The sequence below is a fragment of the Arvicanthis niloticus genome, chromosome 23 (assembly GCF_011762505.2).
Source record: "Arvicanthis niloticus isolate mArvNil1 chromosome 23, mArvNil1.pat.X, whole genome shotgun sequence".
NCBI lineage: Eukaryota > Metazoa > Chordata > Mammalia > Rodentia > Muridae > Arvicanthis > Arvicanthis niloticus.
In genome coordinates, this window is record NC_133430.1 from 5,656,582 (window position 1) to 5,662,184 (window position 5,603).

At 51.3% G+C, this 5,603-nt stretch overlaps 1 pseudogene; it reads left to right on the forward strand.

Annotated features, from left to right (window-relative positions):
• The first annotated feature begins 400 nt into the window (after nt 1-400).
• LOC143437171 (large ribosomal subunit protein eL33 pseudogene) lies at nt 401-3,670 on the forward strand (annotated as a pseudogene).
• Nucleotides 3,671-5,603: the final 1,933 nt, after the last annotated feature.

The following is a 5,603-nucleotide window of genomic DNA, read 5'->3' on the forward strand; positions in this document are numbered from 1 at the left end:
GGGGCCCAGACCTGGCCAACCTGGATATCTGTGGAATACACCAAGAAGCAGTCCCCAGCCTCAGGATCCTACAGACACAAGTGATCTCAGCTCACATGTCTGGGAGCCACGATTCCCCCCCCCCCCTTAAGACCCTACTCTGCTCACAGAGGTTACATCAGACCCTCCTCCCACCAGTCAAGACAACACACAGGCAAAGTGATGTGGATGAGAGACACTCCACGGGTACCTGTGTCTGAGATACCCTCTGGGTATCCTGGCCTGGATCTGGTGACCAACCCAGCCTGTGTGCCTATAGGAGTACTCGGTGCCTGCACTCACCTACCCACCTAAGTCCATCCTTGGTATGATGCAGGGCCCCTGTGTGGACCTATAAGTCAGCCATGTAACAGGGTCAAAGATGACCCTTCTGACACATAAAGTCTTCTACCAACACGGTAAGGTAGACACACAAACATACCCAGATCCAGAGACACACAGGCATGCAGAGAAGACATGTAGACACAAACACACACATAGACACACATACATATATGCAGACAAATGTACACAGTACCTTACAAACACACAGACACACAGAGAGACAAACATGTACAGACAGGCACACAATCATGGATACACAGACCAATTTACACAGAGGCTCACAGATGCACGGCTATGTGAGACACACACAAACGGGCACACATGGAGGCACATAAAGATACACAAGAAGACACATACAGACTGAAAGACACACATACATATTGACCTACAAGACATGGAGAGATATAAAAACACACAGCAGGGACACAGAGACATACAGACACACAGACCCACAAATATAGAGACACAGAGACACCCAGAAGCAAACACACACTCAGGCATTCCACTCCCAAAGGACACACACGTGGATAGACACAACACATCACGCAGACAAACGTAATAGATACACAAGTGCAGGTATACGTGTCCCCCCAACACATGCTAGTATTCACACGCAGGTGTGCTCGCAGACCCCACGGACTCACACATGCAAGACTCGCACCCACACTCTGAGGCACACACTTAACCACAGCCAGCTGACACTGCACACCCCACACCCGTTACAGAGACTCCCACAGAACTGGAAGCACACACAGGCTCACACAGGCTCTCAGACCACACACATGGGACATCACAGGCACATGTGGGATACAGCTGTTTTGTGAGGACTCACGGGCCTGGCATTGAACGCTCCCAGGAGTAGGGGGCTTCCTTCTTAAAACACAGGGATCCCACTCTTTACAGAGAAGCATCCAGAGAGAGGCACTACCACGCCCAGAGCACATTAGACACACACAGCCCTGGCACCTGAACCCATGCCAGTCACACAGAACACAGACACAGGCCCACGTGCTAGAGCCATAAGCAATGGTAGCCAAAGGGCTCACATCATGCCTGTTCACACACACACACACACACACACACACACACACACACACACACTACTCACACCCTGTGAACAGGCCCGCAGTCCTGGCTGAAGCCCTGCTCTGCCCAATTTAGTGGGTACCCAGTCCTGAGTCTGAGCGTTCTTACCCCCATAGCTGCTTACCTCTCCCTGTGTGTTGCTCAGCTATGGCCCCTTCCCACTCCTACTGTGCCACTCTGGGCAGTCCCATGCGTCACCGCACACATCTTCTTGGGATAAGGCCCTGGAGTACCGACTGCAGTTTATGCCACTGCCTGCCCTGGTAACCCTCTCCTGCATACAAGGGCTGCAAGACTCAATGATACAAATTCATCCCCTGACCCCAGCTTGGACCAGGTCAGCTACTAGGAAGGACAGTCTCTGACCTTAGCTTGGTCCAGGGTAGCCATGATGGGAGGACAACCCCTGACCCCAGCCCAAGACAGTTGTTGAAGGGAGCAGCCCTTTAACCCAGGACAGCAGCTGAGGTAGGCAGCACTTGACCCCTGCCCAAGCTAGATAATGGGAGAGGGGAGACCCAGCCCTTGACAGCTGCTGTAACAAGACAAGCCCTGGCCTCAGCTTAGCCCAGAATTGCTGCTTGGGCAACCCCTGACTCCAGCTCCAGAAATCTACTTGGGGTGTATCCCCTGGCTGAACAATGGGCTGAACAAATGTCCCCCATTTCCCTGAGCATGGGGAGCTATTCAAGCCCTCTGGATCCTGCTCCTAGGGCCCACTGATCCCAAGACTCTCATAGTCAGTAGCATCTTGAGGCTGGGGGCCTATAGAAGTAAGGGCCAGCTGTGCCCCTTGACAAGAAGCTTCTAAGAATGCAAGAACCAATCTCCACATGGCCACAGGCACAGGCTTCCACAGAGCCTTACCAGAATGCACACCTCTCCTGTGAGCCTAGTCGGGAAAAAAGGAAGGGGCTGGGGCAACCAGCAAACCCTGGGGCACCTGATCTCACTGGGGACCCCACACCCCAGGAGTCCATGCACCAAGCTTGAGACCCCAGAACTCCAGCTCCGACTTGTGTGCCTTCACCCAGCAACTTCCACTTGTGGCTTGGGACTATTGTAATTATGCCTTGTGTTTTTCTCCATTAAAAAAAAAAAAAAGTAAATTTCTAACCACACTTTTATGCACAGAATGTGGTGAACTCGTGCGCTCTGAGGGACGCTTGCTAAAGCAAAAGTGGGACTGAGGACACACAGCTTCCTGGGCTAGAGCGTGGCTGCTCACAGGAAGCCCTGGGTTTCTCATGCATGTGCGTGCACACACACACATACACACACAGAGACAGACAGACACACAGACACACACAGATACACACACACAGACACACACACACACACATACACACACACACACAGATACAGACACACACCACACACACACATACAGAGACAGACACACACACAGATAGAGACACACACACATACACACATAGAGAAACACAAACACATACACACACACATACACACACACACCATACACACAGATACAGACACACACACCACACACACAGAGATACAGACACACACCACACATACACACACAGAGAAACACACATACACACACACAGACAGACACACACATACACACACCATACACACAGACACAGACATACACACATACACACAGACAGACACACACACACAGATACAGACACACACACATACACACACACCATACACACAGACACACACACACATACACACACACCATACACCCATACACACAGATACAGACACACACACAGACACAAATACACAAATTTTAAAACATATCAGAGGTTTCCGCCATCTTGGCACCTCTGGAGGCCTGCTGGGATCAGGACTTCTAAAAGCAAGCCTGTCTGGAAGGCTGTGGTGCAAGGCCACTTTTGCTGGCTACAAGCGAGGTCTCTGGAACTAGAGAGAGCACACGGCTCCTCTTAAAATTGAAGGCGTTTATGCCCGAGATGAAACCCGAGTTCTACTTAGGCAAGAGATGTGCTTATGTGTACAAAGCAAAAAACAGTACAGTGACTCCTGGAGGCAAACCAAACAAAACCAGAGTGATCTGGGGCAAGGTAACTCGGGCCCACGGAAACAGTGGCATGGTTCGTGCCAAATTCCGAAGCAACCTTCCTGCAAAGGCCATTGGACACAGAATCCGTGTGATGCTCTACCCATCCCGGATTTACACTAATGGACAGTAAATAAAAGTAGATTTGTGTTCTTGTAAAAAAAAAAAAAACCAAAAAACAAAAACAAAAATCAAAAAACATATCAGAGGGGCTGGAGAAATAACTCAAGGGTTAAGAGCACTGGCTGCTTTTCTGCTTTTCCAGAGAATCCAGATTCAGTTCCCAGCACCCACATGGCAGCTCACAACTGTAATTCAGTTCCAGGGTTCCCTGAAGGAGTCTTCATGCATGTGGAGCATAGAATCTCACACACACACACACACACACACACACACACACACACACACACACACACTCACACACACACACACACACACACACACACACGAGAAGATAAGATAAATAAATTACATTTTAAAACGAAAGCCCTAAAAAGGGGGGAGGGTGGGTTGGCAGAAGCAAAGGTTGCCAGACTGTAACACACACTAAGGGAAAGGGCTGAGGGTCCCAGAGCCCAGGAAACAGCCCTTGCCCCACCGTCCTGCCCTGAAAGCAGATCACTGAGGTGCTAAGGGCTCCCTCTAGAGGACAGGAAGGGAGTTGACATGTACAGACAATGGAAGAAGAGACTGCACATGGGGTGGGTGTGTAATACACTAGGAGATCGGGGTGTTGATGAACATGTCGGTGAACTCACACTGGGCAGGCCAGGAGCAGCCCCTAACATCTACTCTCTGCAGCTCAACTGGCTCAGCCTTGCTGTCTGGCCAATGAAAACCCTCTGATCTGTGCCCCTCCTGGCCCCCTCATGTCCATGTTTGACACCAGCTGTCCTGAGCCCTCAAAGCTCCTTAGAAAGCACAGAATCACAGGTCAGGTTGGTCCCAGGAGGTTAGAATACAGGGATTTCCATCGAGGGCCTTGGGCTCCATAGGGTTCCATGGCAACCAGGCTTGGGTAAAGCTCTCCAACCCTAGGCAGGCTCTTGCCACCCACCTTGGCCCCATTATAGAAGCTGAAATGACCCGTGTGATTGGACAGGTGACAGCAATCCTTTGGTCCCATCTTTCTTGCTACACACTCATTCCAGAGAAAGGGTGAAGGGTTGAAGCCCCACACTCCCAGCGTGGCTTCAGGAGAGAGTCCCAGGCTCTGCCCACTCCCTCAAGCTGGCAGTGTCAGAGCCACTTTGGTCTTAGCCTTGCCTTGGGTATGTCACTTCCCTGTGGCTGCATGAGACCTTTCCTACAGAAGTGTCATAGGTCCAGGGCTACGACACCAAGTCCGTGGAGAAAAGCACCATAGAGAGGAGTCTGCAGATACAGACACAGAGGCTGGCTTGCCTGCGGCCTGTTTTATAAGCTGATGTTACCAACTTGGGCATCATAAGACATAGTCCATAAGTGGACCTGTGGAAGTGACATAGTTGGGAACGGCTGAGAACGGTCAGAGCGTGGCCTTTGGGTTGTCAGAAAGAATCTCAGGACTGTAGACACGTATGCCTCTCAAGAAGAACAAACAGAAACCTACCCAGATCAGACAGGTGGCCTAGTGCGTCCACCTTGCTGATCTCCAAGCACAGATGTGGATCACAGAGCATGGCGCTGAAGGCTCCCACAGACCTGAGCACCTCACCCATGTGTCCTTATGGCACTGAGAGCCTGATCCTCCCTGCCGGGCTGTTCACTGAATGCCCAAATAGCCAGCAAACCAGGCTTCCCTCCCAGGGCAGCACCTGAGGCAGCTCCATTTCCCGCCACCCTCAGACCCCACAGAGCTGCCCAAACCAGGCGAGTAGCTGAGGGCATGCCTTATCTCAGCACCTCACTTGGTGTTCCTGGCCCATCCACTCGAGACGTCCAAGTGCTAATCTCAGTGGGGTGCTAGCTACAAGAGTTAAGTTCAGCCCTGCTCAAAACCAAGGTATGGATTTTGCCCAGGGCCCAGCCCAGCTAGACAACCATCCAGACTGGTTCTGTTTTCAAGCAGAAGCGGAGCATACCCTGACCTCCACAGTGATCACTATAGTCAGGTCAC